The following is a 17,191-nucleotide window of genomic DNA, read 5'->3' as shown; positions in this document are numbered from 1 at the left end:
TTTCTGCAAGCATTCAACCACATCTACGGGTTCAGCATTTTTCAAACATTTGTCCCATGGTTCACTCAAACCAACACTATGCGACCACTTGGTTGCCAAATTATCATAGGGACTCTGTTCCCAACCTAGAATCTCAATGCATTCACTCACAACCACTTTTTTCTTAAAAAGAGGCATATTTTACGCAATATCACACTAACAAAAATACTCAAAGCCTTCTGCGTATATCCTGTTCACAGCGCCAAATGTTTTGCTAATATTTTTAGCACTAAGGTTCAGATACGGCTTTAAAGAAGGCAATTAAGTAATTTTATTATAAAGGTTAATATGAAATACAAACTTAAAGGAAAAGTATGATATTGCGTACACTTTTGTATATTGAACATACAAAGGTTAAGTACAGTTAAATACTTACAATCACCAAGGAGTTTTGAACATCCTCTGCCTGGAATATTAAGAATCAGAGAAGCACACCAAGGACAGAGGACTCCTGGAAATCCCAACACTGACCGGACGTCTCGGTACAGGTAACACGAGCTTCTGTCTGTGCTATATTTCATCTGATCTTATAGAGGCTTGAACAATATTACAAGCCTTAAAGTTAATGTGTTGTAGTCTTATTGATCCATGCCCTTTGATGGCCAGTCTTTGGGCATAGATGAATCAGAGATACACCACACATCAGACAATGGGGTAATAAACCCACAGACATTCAAATCTCCCAAGAATACACATCAAGTATTTGAGCTAGGTAAATGGATATATTGTCTGTCTGTGTATATAGCAAACCCATAAAACATCAGATTGTTGAACTAAAGTAAATCATAAGGATTCTCTTACAATGGTATATTGTCTGTCTGTATATTCAAGACAAACACACAGGAACCCTTAAGGATACACAAGATTTTGTAACCATGTACACGTTGTCTCATTAAACAATATGTTATAGTATAACATAATGTATAAACTCAAAAATAGCCATTTTTATATTTGCAATACAACCCCTTACATCATGATGTTTGGGCGGCCTGGGAGGGAGGTCGAGGAGCTGAACTTGTCAGTACCTGGGGAACTCGATTATCTCACAGCCAGTGAATGGGTTCAGAGTCACCAATGGAAGCTGCGTAAAATCCACAGGATGGTGGGGGAACAAGTGCGGGACCATCCCCATCGAGATCGTGGACTGGTGCATGGAGATGAGTTCCTAATGGGCGATAGGGTGCTTGTACGAGTTACTCGCCCAGGTGGAAAGTTGGACGATCAGTGGGAGGCTACACCTTACACTGTGGTGGACAGACCATTTACAGGGGGAAGTGTGTACACTGTGATCCCTGAAGGATGTGTCGGGCCCCATCGTACGTTGCACCGGAACTGGTTAAAAAGGTGTATCTCCAACACACCCACATGCCCACCTGTCTCGCCTGATCCACCAATCATGGGTTGGACAAATAATGTTCTGTGTGACTGCTGTGATGATTTCAGCAACATGGCACCAGATGACCAAGATCCGGCATTGCAGATTCCAGTTGCTCCAGAGCTACCTCCAAGTGTCGTTGCTCCGCCAGACATGGAAATCGCCCCCACAAACATGACAGGTACTGAATTACGAAGATCTGAAAGGAGTACGGCTGGTGTTCCTCCGATACGGTAAAACCCTGAAGAATATGTACTGCATGTAAGATGTAGAAATTGATTTGTCGGGACGCCAAATCTTAAGTGGGGTGGAGTGTAACAGGGTGGAAATGTACATAAGATAAACTTGCATGTTTGTCAATGTATTTTATATATTTATGCTTTTCAATCGATTTTTCTGGCTAACATGGTACCATAATATTACCCTGTATTGCACATTATATATTTATGCTATAATTTAAATAGTCACTAGGTGTCACTAGAGGGCATGCACACTGCTAGACAGTAAGGGGTTACATTAGGTATCCCTGGTAACGTAGACTGAGAGAGACGGTTAAAAATTTCAGTGAAGATCTGAGGGACAGCGCAAGAGAAAGACGGCTGTTCTTTTCCCATGTTTGGATTAATAGAATTGCTTGTTTTTTTTCTTTTGATGGACTGCTTACTCGTTTTTTTTTCTTGGAGCTCCTGCTGCCCCTGATGAGGGGAATTCACCTGAGTGAATTTTTCTCCAGCAACTGTTTTGACAAAATCATCTAAGAGTGAATCAGAAGCAGTCTGAGGGGACGGACGCCATCTTGAGTGAAAGAGTTCAGTGAGTAACAATTGATCTGAGACCGATCGGTGTATAATAGTCAGTCAGGGACAGATAGATAGATAGGATAAAGAAGAAGGAAGATTATTCTACAGATTATTTACTGAGAAGGAGTGGTGTTTGCTTATCCTGAGGCATTTGTTCTGAACCGGAAGTTATTGGAGGTTAAGCTGTGTTGTGCTGATAATAAGACTATTCTGCCTTTGCTTCATCACACTGTCTGGGGCAGTGAGGTACCGAATATTGAATAGAGGTACATGTAGAGCTAGAGGTACAGGTATAAAGGTACATGTACATATCTTTACTTGTTTGTGACTGTATATGGGAAGGTGGCCAGGTGGCCGGGTACCCTAATTGAATTGTAAACATAAGGGGAGGTGGTTGTAAGATTATATCCTTGGAGGGATCACATGCCACTATCTGTAGTAGTGCCCCCAGGTAAGCCCCATTAATAGATAAGGGAGGGAGCGGTATAGTGGGGGGAAATATAGTCCAGTTCATCCCTACAGACCGACACTTGAAGTCCTCAAAGTTGCATAAACTGTTACTGTTAATTCCGGGCTGTTGTGGTCTATAATTTGTAAGAGAACCGCTTTTTTTAAAATAATTTTTTTGAAATTTATAAAGAAAACTGTTATTCACCATCTTTGTGTCCCTGGGTCTTCCATAGTGCCATCGTATCTTAATAGTCATAACGACTGGCATTCAGTCATTACAATCTGACCGGATATATAGCCATAGTAATGACTAAAGATATAGCAATGGTTTCCATGTCAGCCTTCTTTATTGGGAATGCTTGGTACAAGATCTTTAGTGATCTGTTGGAATTTAATAACATTCAGCTAGTAGAGGATTGTAAAGGAAGGCACTGATATTTGATTAGAAAGTCTGAAATTTCAGTATATTTCAAAGAAGTGTTGGCCACTTAAGATACTCTGTACAAAACTAAAGAAACTATTCCTTTATGAATTACACTGTATGTACATGATACATTAATTCTACAACAGGAAAGGGTCTTGTTGCCATAAAGCAGGATACATACAATAATAAAAAATCTGTCTGTTTGGAGTAAAAATAAATGACCCTTAACTGTAAATATGTGGCTTATCCCAACCATTAGAACATGTTGCGTCTGCTCCTGTGTCCCATAGTGACCTGCTTAACAATAGACCAGTTGACTCTTGCCATTAGGTATATACAGTCAGGGCCAGAAATATTTGGACAGTGACACAAGTTTTGTTATTTTAGCTGTTTACAAAAACATGTTCAGAAATACAATTATATATATAATATGGGCTGAAAGTGCACACTCCCAGCTGCAATATGAGAGTTTTCACATCCAAATCGGAGAAAGGGTTTAGGAATCATAGCTCTGTAATGCATAGCCTCCTCTTTTTCAAGTGACCAAAAGTAATTGGACAAGTGACTCTAAGGGCTGCAATTAACTCTGAAGGCGTCTCCCTCGTTAACCTGTAATCAATGAAGTAGTTAAAAGGTCTGGGGTTGATTACAGGTGTGTGGTTTTGCATTTGGAAGCTGTTGCTGTGACCGGACAACATGCGGTCTACGGAACTCTCAATTGAGGTGAAGCAGAACATCCTGAGGCTGAAAAAAAAGAAAAAATCCATCAGAGAGATAGCAGACATGCTTGGAGTAGCAAAATCAACAGTCGGGTACATTCTGAGAAAAAAGGAATTGACTGGTGAGCTTGGGAACTCAAAAAGGCCTGGGCGTCCACGGATGACAACAGTGGTGGATGATCGCCGCATACTTTCTTTGGTGAAGAAGAACCCGTTCACAACATCAACTGAAGTCTAGAACACTCTCAGTGAAGTAGGTGTATCTGTCTCTAAGTCAACAGTAAAGAGAAGACTCCATGAAAGTAAATACAAAGGGTTGACATCTAGATGCAAACCATTCATCAATTCCAAAATTAGACAGGCCAGAGTTAAATTTGCTGAAAAACACCTCATGAAGCCAGCTCAGTTCTGGAAAAGTATTCTATGGACAGATGAGACAAAGATCAACCTGTACCAGAATGATGGGAAGAAAAAAGTTTGGAGAAGAAAGGGAACGGCACATGATCCAAGGCACACCACATCCTCTGTAAAACATGGTGGAGGCAACGTGATGGCATGGGCATGCATGGCTTTCAATGGTACTGGGTCACTTGTGTTTATTGATGACATAACAGCAGACAAGAGTAGCCGGATGAATTCTGAAGTGTACCGGGATATACTTTCAGCCCAGATTCAGCCAAATGCCGCAAAGTTGATCGGACGGAGCTTCATAGTACAGATGGACAATGACCCCAAGCATACAGCCAAAGCTACCCAGGAGTTCATGAGTGCAAAAAAGTGGAACATTCTGCAATGGCCAAGTCAATCACCAGATCTTAACCCAATTGAGCATGCATTTCACTTGCTCAAATCCAGACTTAAGACGGAAAGACCCACAAACAAGCAAGACCTGAAGGCTGCGGCTGTAAAGGCCTGGCAAAGCATTAAGAAGGAGGAAACTCAGCGTTTGGTGATGTCCATGGGTTCCAGACTTAAGGCAGTGATTGCCTCCAAAGGATTCGCAACAAAATATTGAAAATAAAAATATTTTGTTTGGGTTTGGTTTATTTGTCCAATTACTTTTGACCTCCTAAAATGTGGAGTGTTTGTAAAGAAATGTGTACAATTCCTACAATTTCTATCAGATATTTTTGTTCAAACCTTCAAATTAAACGTTACAATCTGCACTTGAATTCTGTTGTAGAGGTTTCATTTCAAATCCAATGTGGTGGCATGCAGAGCCCAACTTGCGAAAATGGTGTCACTGTCCAAATATTTCTGGACCTAACTGTATAATTAAGGCTGTAGAAAATTGATGTAAATGTCACTTTACCTTTTGATTTTCTTTAATTTTGCAATTTTAAAACTTTTTGCACACTAAAGGGTGCTTTACACGCTGCGACATCGCTAGCAATTGCTAGCGATGTCGAGTGCGATAGCACCCGGCCCCGTCGCTCGTGCGACATTTGTTGATCGCTGCCGTAGCAAACATTATTGCTACGGCAGCATCACACGCACATACCTTGGCCGCGACATCGCTATGACCGCCGAACAATCCCTCCTTCAAGGGGGAGGTGCGTTCGGCGTCATAGCGACGTCACTGCAGCGTCACTAAGCGGCCGGCCAATAGAAGTGGAGGGGCGGAGATGAGCGGGATGTAACATCCCGCCCACCTCCTTCCTTCCTCATTGCTGGTGGACGGAGGTATGGAGATGTTCGTTGCTCCTGCGGTGTCACACATAGCGATGTGTGATGCCGCAGGGACGACGAACAACATCATACCGGTGGCTGCAGCGATATTAAGGAAATGAGCGACGTGTCAACGATCACCGTTTTTGAACGATTTTGTGCTCGTTGATCGTTGCTCATTTGTGTCACATGCTGCAATGTCGGTAACGGTGCCGGATGTGCGTCACTACCGACATGACCCCGACAATATATCGTTACTGATATTGCAGCGTGTAAAGCACCCTTTAATGTTTTATTGAACCAATTTCTTATTATTTTAATGTTATGTTTATACCACCTGCAATTGACTTCCCTAGTTATGTGGTCAGCGTATTATTGTGCTCTTAAGTAAACAAGATACCGCAGGGGTCCATATTTGCTTAAATGAAGGTATTTTATAGGTGATTGTTTCCAATCTGGCTCATCTGTCCTGTCACTGCAGGCACCAGTCTGGTTTTCTGATGGTTTCTTCTGGCTCCAATCTCTTATGTGTTTTGTCTTTTTATGGTAGGTGATATGCTCATCATCTTCCAACACTCTGCGTCAAACTGAATAGACCTCTGGTGACACACACCATGACACTCTGATGTTGTGATGTAAATATCTTACCCATAGTCATCTCAGCCTTATCTCGTGTGAATGAAGACATGCAAGGTGATGACACCTGCCTTGAAGAAATGAAGAGATGTGGCAACGAGAAAGGTGAGCAAAGAGTAGTGTATGCTATACATCATTTTTCATCCCATATGTTATTTTATGCTTTAGGATCTGAAGAGACCATGACACACAATAATGAAGAGAAGTTCCAGTGGTTATAGAAGGTTCTGGCTTAGCTGCTGGCCTGAAGAATCCTTGGGATAATGTCTATGCAGTAAAGCGTTATTTTGATTCTTTCACACCAGCACCTCAGGCAGAACATTCTACTACCACTTGAACTGATCTTCATTCCACGTGCAGCCAAGGTGGGTTTCTATTACACCTGCAACATCATCAGTAGAAGCTGAAACTACCATTGCTCCACATATACTGTATATTGTGAGTGCAAAACTTTTAAGCCTCTCTTAGGTACCTATCCACATTATTACCCTATGACCACTGTTTTCTCTTACTATTTCTTGCATATCATAAGAAGGCACATTCAAATTGTATTGAATAAATTCAACTTGAATCGAATTTACTTGCCAAATTCATGCATACTAATGACATCGAATTACGGCTTTATTGCTGAGGAATACAGATTACCCATTGATGTGAAGGATCACTTTGGTATGCTTCATTTCCCTTGTGGTAATGTTCTAGGGAAACAAAATACTGTACTTGCTGCTAGATTCTCCAAAGATAAGATTACAGCACACAATTGTAGTCACAAGAAGAGAACGGATAGTGTTAAGCTACATTTTTAATGGACCTTCTAACAAGTGGACACTGCCAATAATAATAATAATAATAATAATAATAATAATAATAATAATAATATTAATACCTTTTGTTTATATCTGCCACACATTCTGCAGCCCTTTACTATTAAGCAGGGGAATATACTGACAATAAAAACAAAATAAAGTAACACAAAGCTCAATATTACAGGAGGAGTGAGGGCCATGCTTAAAAGCTTACAATCCATACTGGACAATACTTTTAAAATGCTTGCCTATCTTTTCTGAGTTATATACATTGTTTTGAGCAGCTTAACTTCAAGTAAATATGATGATATAGTGCTAAGGACACCACAATACAAAATACAATGTAAATAGAGCAATCATTGATCGGATCATTCTGTTTGCATAGAATAACATAGAATAAGGGGTACTTCACACACAGCGAGATTGCTACTGAGATCGCTGCTGAGTCACGTTTTTTGTGACCTCATTAGCGATCTCGCTGTGTGTGACACTGAGCAGCGATCTGGCCCCTGCTGTGAAATTGCTGCTCGTTACACACAGTGCTGGTTCGTTTTTTTATTGTTGCTCTCCCGCTGATAAGCACACATCGCTGTGTGTGACACCGAGAGAGCAACAATCCTGAATGTGAAGGGAGCAGGAGCCGGCATCTGACAGCCTGCGGTAATCTGTAACCAAGGTAAACATCGGGTAACCAAGGTGGTTACCCGATATTTACCTTCGTTACCAGCCTCCGCAGCTCTCACGCTGCCAGTGCCGGCTCCTGCTCCCTGCACACGCTAAGTTAAGCGGTGTGAGCTGGTAACTAAGGTAAACATCGGGTAACCATACCCGATGTTTACCTTAGTTACCAGTGTCCGCAGCTTCCAGACGCCGGCTCCGTGCAAGCGCAGCGTCGCTTGCACGTCGCTGCTGGCTGGGGGCTGGTCACTGGTCGCTGGTGAGATCTGCCTGTTTGACAGCTCACCAGCGACCATGTAGCGATGCAGCAGCGATCCTGACCAGGTCAGATCACTGGTCGGATCTCTGCTGCATCGCTAAAGTGTGAAGGTACCCTAACACATGGTCATCTGTTTGCACACAGCAGTGTGCTGCTGATAATCGAGATGTTTAAGCCTACTTAACTTATGGCACCCAATGAACAAACGTTTTGCTGGTTCGTCGGTTGATCATTGGCCTTTCTAGACATGCCAATTATTGGAAATGAACATTCATAGGATCTTTTGACCAATTTAAATAAGCCTTTAGTCTTCATTCAAACTGCTACTGATTCATAAGCTTAGCACTTTAAACCCTTTGGCCTCAATTAAGTGTCTGATCTGTTTTATTAGCCCCCTTATTACTGGTTTTATTCATTGTATTTATTCTTTGTCATATTTTTTAACCCCTCATCACTAGGTGATATGGCATTTTTACTAAATTATAAGAAAACCTTTACCATAGAGTTATATATATGTATATACATATATTTGTATATACTTTTTATTGTCCCATTTTTATACTCATTTTCTTTTACATAATTTTGTGCCATATTCTAGTTTTGATTGGTTGTCATTTTTTAATTATGTCGATATTAGCATACCTTGTTAATTTTATCAAGAATTTTATCTAATATTTTTATTGAATATCTAGTAAATAACAACCTAAGGTTTTTATTCTTATATATCTATATGTGCATTATATTTATATTGTCTCTTCATATTGATTTTTCCAGCGCGTTTTTATGCCTTCTTTTTTCAATTTTTTTTAAAAAAAAAAGAAAATTTTTCATATGCACCACTTTGAGTGTCGTAATGACCAGTGTCATTGTAATGTACCAAATGTGTTTTTTCTTATCATGATCTTTTCACTTATGTCAGTTCCACCTTTACTAGGTTTCTGCTAATAATTTAGATTTTACTCTAAATGCTGTTTTCCTATACACCAGCTTTCTTGCTGTTATCCCCACCCGGCTTTGTTTTTCTTTTCCCATGGTCTTGACCTTTGGTCACCTCCGCTGTTTTCACTTGCCTCTGTGCGTGTGCGCAGTACTACAATTTCCCATGGTTTTGAACCCAGTTCACCCCGACTCCCTCTCAAACCCGCTTAGTCTCTTCACATATGCGCCCTTTTTCTTCACTGTCTCTGCGATTCTTTCATATATTTACTGCGTTCCAGGAGTCTTTAAACACACTTCCCCAGCATATCATGTTACTGTTTTACACCTCACGATTATGCTTGGTTCCAACACACATTTTCCTCTGTGTCCTATGTGTCTGCATAAGATCTCGTATTTTATCTAGAATTTCATCTAGAATTCTTATTGAATATCCATCAAATACCTATCTAAAGGATTTTTTTATTCTTATATATTTATATGTTATCATGTGCGATGCTTTTTTTCTATACACCAGCTTTCTTGCTATAATCTCTACACAGCTTCTTTTTTTCCCACGGTCCTGAACTTTGGTTACCTCCGCTGGATTTCACTTGTCTCTGTGCGCATGCGCATCACTATATTTTCCCACGGTTTGAACTCGGCTCACCCTACTCTCTCTGAAACTTGCTTAGTCTCTTCACGCATGCGCCTTTCATTCTCCACTATCCCTGCGATTCATTCATATATTCACTGCTTTCCAGGAATCTCTAAACACATTTCCCCAACGTATCATGTTACTGTCCTACACCTCACGGTTACACTTAACTATAACACACATTTTTCCTTTGTGTCCTATGTGTTTGCATATGATCTCATATGCCTCACCCAACATTTCCATCTAGTCTTCGTTTCATCTTCTTTCCCCACATGTTATGCCATTTTCTCATGAACCCCCCCTTTTTTTCTTACACGCTCTCATGAATATCTTCACCATTCTTTTTTTCTCACCCAATTCTCACTGGCTGATATAGAGTAATGGTTATATATAAACCCCATTATGTCCAGTCCTTTGCCTGCAGGTTCGCATTCGGATCTACACACTTCTTTTTGCACAAAAAATATTTTTCTCTTGCTATCCATAGTAATGACACAAAAAGAAGGGAATTTTGTTACTTACCGTAAATTCCTTTTCTTCTAGCTCTTATTGGGAGACCCAGACGATTGGGGTATAGCTACTGCCCTCCGGAGGCCACACAAAGCACTACACCAAAAGTGCAAGGCCCCTCCCCTTCTGGCTATACCCCCCCGTGGTATCACGGGTACTCCAGTTTTAGTGCCAAAGCAAGAAGGAGGAAGCCAACAACTGGTTTAAACAAATTAACTTCGAGTAACATCGGAGAACTGAAAAACCGTTCAACATGAACAACATGTGTACCCGCAAACAGCACAAACAATCCCGAAGGACAACAGGGCGGGTGCTGGGTCTCCCAATAAGAGCTAGAAGAAAAGGAATTTACGGTAAGTAACAAAATTCCCTTCTTCTTCAGCGCTCTATTGGGAGACCCAGACGATTGGGACGTCCAAAAGCTGTCCCTGGGTGGGTAAAGAAATACCTCATGTTAGAGCTGCAAAACAGCCCCCCCCTACGGGGATGTCACTGCCGCCTGCAGGACTCTTCTACCTAAGCTGGCATCCGCCGAAGCAAAGGTATGCACCTGATAATGCTTGGTGAAAGTGTGCAGACTCGACCAGGTAGCTGCCTGACACACCTGTTGAGCCGAAGCCTGGTGCCGTAATGCCCAGGACGCACCCACGGCTCTGGTTGAGTGGGCTTTTAGCCCTGAAGGAACCGGAAGCCCAGCAGAACGGTAGGCCTCTATAATTGGTTCTTTGATCCATCGAGCCAAGGTGGCTTTAGAAGCCTGCAACCCCTTGCGCGGACCGGCGACAAGGACAAAAAGTGCATCGGAACGGCGCATGGGCGCCGTGCGGGAAATGTAGATCCTGAGTGCTCTCACCAGATCTAGCAAACGCAAGTCCTTTTCATACTGGTGAACCGGATGAGGATAAAAGGAAGGCAAGGATATATCCTGATTAAGATGAAACGAGGATACGACCTTAGGGAGAAACTCCGGAATGGGGCGCAGCACTACCTTGTCCTGGTGGAACACCAAGAAGGGAGCCTTGGATGACAGAGCTGCCAGCTCAGACACTCGCCGAAGCGATGTGATCGCAACAAGAAACGCCACTTTCTGTGACAGGCGAGAAAAAGAAACTTCTTTGAGAGGCTCGAAAGGCGGCTTCTGGAGAGCCACTAGTACTCTGTTCAGATCCCATGGATCCAACGGCCGCTTGTACGGGGGCACAATATGACAGACCCCCTGCAGGAACGTGCGCACCTTAGGAAGACGTGCTAGACGCTTCTGAAAAAACACGGATAGTGCCGAGACTTGCCCTTTAAGGGAGCTGAGCGACAAGCCCTTTTCCAACCCTGATTGCAGGAAAGACAGAAAAGTGGGCAATGCAAATGGCCAGGGAGACACTCCCTGAGCAGAGCACCAGGTTAAGAAAATCTTCCACGTTCTGTGGTAGATCTTAGCAGAAGTTGACTTCCTAGCTTGTCTCATTGTGGCTACCACTCCCTGGGATAAGCCTGTTGACGATAGGATCCAGGACTCAATGGCCACACAGTCAGGTTCAGGGCCGCAGAATTCTGATGGAAAAACGGCCCTTGAGACAGCAGGTCTGGACGGTCTGGAAGTGACCACGGTCGGCCGACCGTGAGATGCCACAGATCCGGATACCACGATCTCCTCGGCCAGTCTGGGGCGACGAGTATGATGCGGCTGCAATCGGATCTGATCTTGCGTAATACTCTGGGCAAGAGTGCCAGAGGCGGGAATACATATGGGAGGCGGAACTGCGACCAATCTTGCACCAAGGCGTCTGCCGCCAGAGCTCTTTGATCGCGCGACCGCGCCATGAATGCCGGGACCTTGTTGTTGTGCCGAGACGCCATTAGGTCGACGTCCGGCACCCCCCAGCGGCGACAGATTTCTTGAAACACGTCCGGGTGAAGGGACCATTCCCCTGCGTCCATACCCTGGCGACTGAGGAAGTCTGCTTCCCAGTTTTCTACGCCTGGGATGTGAACCGCGGAGATGGTGGATGCTGTGTCCTCCACCCAATTCAGAATGCGCCGGACTTCCTGAAAGGCTTGCCGGCTGCGCGTCCCTCCTTGGTGGTTGATGTATGCCACCGCTGTGGAGTTGTCCGACTGGATTCGGATCTGCTTTCCTTCCAGCCACTGTTGAAAGGCTAGTAGGGCAAGATACACTGCCCTGATTTCCAGAACATTGATCTGAAGGGTGGACTCTTGCGGAGTCCACGTCCCCTGAGCCCTGTGGTGTAGAAACACTGCTCCCCACCCCGACAGACTCGCATCTGTCGTGACCACTGCCCAGGATGGGGGCAGGAAGGATCTTCCCTGAGACAATGAGGTGGGAAGGAGCCACCATTGTAGAGAGTCCTTGGCCGTCTGGGAAAGAGAGACTTTCCTGTCTAGGGAAGTCGTCTTCCCGTCCCATTGGCGGAGAATGTCCCATTGAAGTGGACGCAGATGAAACTGCGCAAAGGGAACTGCTTCCATGGCTGCCACCATCTTCCCTAGGAAGTGCATGAGGCGCCGTAAGGGGTGCGACTGGCCCTGAAGGAGAGATTGCACCCCTGTCTGTAGGGACCGCTGCTTGTTTAGCGGAAGCTTCACTCTCGCTGCTCGAGTATGGAACTCCATGCCAAGATACGTTAGTGACTGTGTCGGTGACAGATTTGACTTTGGAAAGTTGATGATCCATCCAAAAGTCTGGAGAGTCTCCAGCGTAGCCTGTAGACTGAGTTGGCATGCCTCTTGAGAGGGTGCCTTGACAAGTAGATCGTCTAGGTAAGGGATCACCGAGTGTCCCTGAGAGTGCAAGACTGCTACCACCGCCGCCATGACCTTGGTGAAGACCCGGGGGGCTGTCGCCAGACCGAATGGCAGAGCTGCGAACTGAAGATGGTCGTCTCCTATCACAAAACGTAGAAAACGTTGATGTTCTGTAGCAATTGGCACGTGGAGATAAGCATCTTTGATGTCTATTGAGGCAAGGAAGTCTCCTTGAGACATTGAGGCAATGACAGAACGGAGGGTTTCCATCCGGAACCGTCTGGCGTGCACATGTTTGTTGAGCAGTCTTAGGTCCAGAACAGGACGGAACGAGCCGTCCTTTTTTGGCACCACAAAGAGATTGGAGTAAAACCCTCTCCCTTGTTCCTGAGACGGTACAGGAACCAGTACTCCTTCCGCTCTTAGGGAGTCCACCGCCTGCCGCAGGACATCTACACGGTCTGGATGTGGGGAGGTTCTGAAGAACCGAGCTGGAGGACGAGAACTGAACTCGATTCTGTACCCGCGCGACAAAATGTCTGTCACCCACCGGTCTTTGACCTGTGACATCCAAGTGTCGTAAAAGCGGGAGAGCCTGCCCCCGACCGGAGATGCGGAGGGGGGAAGCTGGAAGTCATGAGGTAGCCGCTTTGGAAGCGGTTCCTCCATTTGCTTTCTTGGGGCGTGAGTGAGCCCGCCAGGAATCTGAGTTTCTTTGCGTCCTCTGAGTCCCTTTGGACGAGGAGAATTGTGTTTTGCCCGAACCTCGAAAGGACTGAAACTTCTGCTGCCACTTTCTCTGCTGAGGTTTGCTTGATCTGGGCTGGGGTAAAGAGGAGTCTTTACCCTTGGACTGTTTAATGATGTCAGCCAATGGCTCGCCAAACAGTCTATCTCTAGATAAAGGCAAGCTGGTTAAACATTTTTTGGAACCAGCATCTGCTTTCCAGTCCTTTAACCACAATGCCCTGCGCAAAACTACCGAATTGGCAGACGCCATTGAGGTGCGGCTGGTAGATTCTAGGACCGCATTGATAGCGTAAGAGGCAAACGCAGACATCTGCGAGGTAAGGGACGCCACTTGCGGCACCGCTGGATGTATGATAGCATCCACTTTTGCTAAACCAGCTGAAATAGCTTGGAGTGCCCATACGGCTGCGAATGCTGGAGCAAACGACGCGCCGATAGCTTCATAGACAGATTTTAACCAAAGGTCCATCTGTCTGTCATTGGCATCCTTAAGTGAAGCGCCATCCTCCACTGCAACTATGGATCTAGCTGCAAGCTTGGAAATCGGGGGGTCCACCTTTGGACACTGGGTCCAGCGCTTGACCACATCAGGGGGGAAAGGATAACGTGTATCCTTAGAACGTTTAGAGAAACGCTTTTCTGGATGAGCGTCGTGTTTCTGGATTGATTCTCTGAAGTCAGAGTGATCCAACAGAGCACTTAATTTACGCTTGGGATAGAGGAAACGAAACTTCTCCTGCTCTGCCGCTGCCTCTTCTGCTGAAGGGGCTGGGGAGAAATATCTAACAGCCTATTGATGGCTGAGATAAGATCGTTTACCATGGCGTCCCCATCCGGGGTATCCAGATTGAGAGGGGTTCCAGGATTAGACTCCTGATCACACACACACACAGGGAGACTGATTGCGCTGAGACCCTGAGCAGTGTGATGACGTTGAGGGTCTTTCCCAGCGAGCCCGCTTGGGGTGGCTGGGGCAATCATCTGAGTCATTATACTCATCCTGAGAAGCCGGGGACCCCCTTGCAGTCTGGATTAAATCCAACTGCGGAGGATTAGAGGACATAGACCTCGCCGTGTCCATAGACTGAGCCCCAGGCATGGATTGCAAAGTTTCCAGGATTTTTGCCATAGTCACAGACATATTAACCGCAAAAACTGCAAAGTCTGTCCCTGACACCGGGGCAGGACTTACAGGCGTCTCAGCCTGGGTCACTATCTCTCCTGACTCCGGCTGGCGAAGCAGCACCGGATCTGAGCATTGCACACAATGGGGGTCCTTGGAGCCTGCTGGTAGAGCAGCCCCACATGCAGCACACGCAGTGCACACAGCCCTAGCCTTGGCAGCTTTGCGTCTTGTGGATGACATGTTGCTGCCTCCTCAGAGCGATCTGGGGTATTCAGCCAGGAAGCGACCTCACAGTGCAAGAAATCAATAAATATCTATGTCCAGTGACACAGTACACTAATACACAGTAAGGCACTAGAGGGGCCAGCTGAAAAGCCGCTTACCGCCCGCTTAAGAGCGGGTGTGTGGTCTCCCAAAGCCCCTCAGTCTAGGTCTCCCAGAGCCTTGCGTCCTTCCTCCAGCCAGACATGCATGTAATGGCTGCCGGCGTCCTGAGAGAGGAAGGGGGGCGGGCCCTGGGCGTTCCTGACCAAGAGCGGGAAGCCTGCTTCCCTCTGTGCCTAGTGAGAGGGCTGGAGCATGTAAATCAGGCTCCAGCCCTCCTCGCTGCCGTGAAACAGCGTCTCTCCCCTACCCTGATTGACAGGGTGGGGGCGGGAACGATCGGAGCTGCCGGCGTCCTAGGCCCAAAAGCCGGGGACTAGAGTTATAAACGCCGCCGCCGTAAAAGCGCGGTCGGCGTATCCCCGGCGCACCACAAGTCACAGCAGCGCCGCCCGGTCCAGTGAGGGTCGGCGCTGCGTTCCCAGAACACAAAGTCCCCCAGATAACTGTAGGAACACCAGCTCAGTGTACGGTCCCCGGCGCACTACAACACCCAGCCAGCCCGGGGTGTGTCTGTGCCTGCCGGGGACACAGAGTACCTGTATGATGCAGGGCCCGGTCCCTGATGGTACTCCTGCTCCGAATCCATCAGGTTCTATGGGTCTGTGGATGGAGCCCGGCGTCAGAGCTTTGAGGCCGGCAGGATCCCACTTCCACAGAGCCCCCAAGGGGATGTGGAAGGAAAACAGCATGTGAGGCTCCAGCCCTGTACCAGCAATAGGTACCTCAACCTTACAACACCATCCAGGGGTGAGAAGGGAGCATGCTGGGGGCCCTATATGGGCCCTCTTTTCTTCCATCCGAACTAGTCAGCAGCTACTGCTGACTAAAATCTGTGGAGCTATGCATGGAATGTCTGACCTCCTTCGCACACAAAGCTAAAACTGGAGTACCCGTGATACCACGGGGGGGTATAGCCAGAAGGGGAGGGGCCTTGCACTTTTGGTGTAGTGCTTTGTGTGGCCTCCGGAGGGCAGTAGCTATACCCCAATCGTCTGGGTCTCCCAATAGAGCGCTGAAGAAACACTCTTTTTTATTTTTATTTTTTTACTTTCATTTCCATTTATTTTTATCTTTTAATTTTATTTTTGTGGTGCACCTGTTTTTTGTGTTTACATGTAAATGGGAATCGCTCTCCCCTTTCTCTCTTCCTTTTTTTCTTCTTTTTCTTCCTTTTTTTCATGATCTTTGCAGCTCATTGCACGTGTCTATGAGTCACCGCTCTGATACCATGTGGTTGTTTGACGTCAGAGCTGCTAACGTGGCAGTATAGAGTCTTCTATAAGTGATCAGGCTGTAAGCTGCATGTATGATTTCTTTTTACCCTGAAGAAGGAGACGGTCCTTGTCTCTGAAACGCATTGGATTGACTAAAATAAAAAAGAGATTTTCATCTTACTGATATCAGTGATCCTTTAGCGCGGCATTAAACCCGTTTTATCCTATATGACTTTTTTCTCCGCAACCCCCCATGTGGGCAGCCCTATTCCCATGAGGCCCCCCCAATGGTGTGTCTGGTAGGTTAAAATGGGAAGTGATCCTAGGATTTTGATTGGCTAAGCTGTTAACAACACCAAAGGACCAGGATCCGTAACCAAGGAGGGTGGATACTGTGCAGAAGGGTTAGGTTACACAATACCCTGTGACGACCTGATAAGCCAGGGCGTCACATAGGCTCCCATTATATTTTGATAGCCAGCTTAGGTAAAGCAACAGCAGCAAAACCAACAAGAGTCCCAGTAGCCACGACACCAATGCACAAAATGTAGGGGGAGACCACTGGCAAGAGAGTGACCAAGACACAAGTTCTTAGTGAAATACAAAAATATTTTAATAAACTACATGTGACATAAGGACAGACAGTAGTGACGAATAGGATCTTAAAATCGCCAGACACAAAAATGCACAGACAGCACCTGCAGATGTAATGAAGCTGCTAGATATGAGAGAGTTAATGTAAAAAAAACCCCAGAAAGCCAGAGGATGGCGAGATCATGTGATAAATAATAGACAGGTAATAGTCACCCACGTGACTATAATAATAGAACTTGTGTCTTGGTCTCTCTCTTACCAGTGATCTCCCCCTACATTTTGTGTATTGGTGTCCTGGCTATTTGGGAGTTTTGTATGTTTTGCTGTTCCTATGAGACCCTTCCTTTAAGGGAAGTTGTAAGTTTACAAAGCAACAGCAACAGGCTGCAGCCCCCACCTAAGAGCTTTACCATGGCTGGATAT

The sequence above is a fragment of the Anomaloglossus baeobatrachus genome, chromosome 4, assembly GCF_048569485.1.
Source record: "Anomaloglossus baeobatrachus isolate aAnoBae1 chromosome 4, aAnoBae1.hap1, whole genome shotgun sequence".
Taxonomy (NCBI): Eukaryota; Metazoa; Chordata; class Amphibia; order Anura; family Aromobatidae; genus Anomaloglossus; species Anomaloglossus baeobatrachus.
Note: the sequence above shows the minus strand (reverse complement) of the source record.